We start from the raw sequence: 834 nt of genomic DNA, 5'->3' as shown, positions 1-834 counted from the left end.
ACACACACACACACACACACACGCATACGCACGCACACACACGCATACGCACGCACGCACACACACACATTATACGTATTAGAGGTAAAAAAGAATAAAGAAAGAAGAGATATTCTTTTTTATTTCTTTTGAGAGTTTTTGATTTCTTTAACATTTTTTTTTAAATGCGATTTCTTTTGCGATTAACATTCATGTCAATTTACGCAAGTCTTTAATTAATTGTAATGCGTTCGTGTCGTAAACCTTGAGTTTTTATTATCACTGAAGAGGGTTCATGGTTGAGCCGAAACGTATTATTGTTTTATATTGATTATTTATGTTCAATAAATATTACACGATTTCCTAACACAAGGAAGGTTTTACCCATATGGTACATAGCACTATTAGTCCTGTGCTTGAACTCGAATTACCTTTTTTCCTATTTTTTGATTTTCTTTAAAATTGTGATGTGATAAATAAATTTGAACAATTCGATTCAAACAAGCTAAAATCCTTTAAAATCACTTTGTCTGATCGAAATTACAGAGAATGAGATAAGATGAAATTTGTCGGTCCGTTTAATTGTTGAGAACATTTCAAAATAATATTAAACTTTATGGTATAAACTATTAACTACCCAGTGAAAATAAGTTAATCAAAATGATGTCAAATTGCCATCAAATTGATGAAGGATATGATGTCAAAATGAGCGATCAAAATGACGGCAGAAATGACTGCAAAACGTCCCATTAATTGATGGTCATTTTGACTATCATTTTGATGTCATTTTGATAGCAATTTGATGTCTAAGTAAAAATGTACACCAAAGAACACCAAGCAACAGTAACATAACAC

Source organism: Odontomachus brunneus, unplaced genomic scaffold (genome assembly GCF_010583005.1).
Source record: "Odontomachus brunneus isolate Ranch 3 - 2012 unplaced genomic scaffold, Obru_v1 Obru_scaffold_041, whole genome shotgun sequence".
Taxonomy (NCBI): domain Eukaryota; kingdom Metazoa; phylum Arthropoda; class Insecta; order Hymenoptera; family Formicidae; genus Odontomachus; species Odontomachus brunneus.
This window is presented reverse-complemented; position numbering follows the sequence as displayed.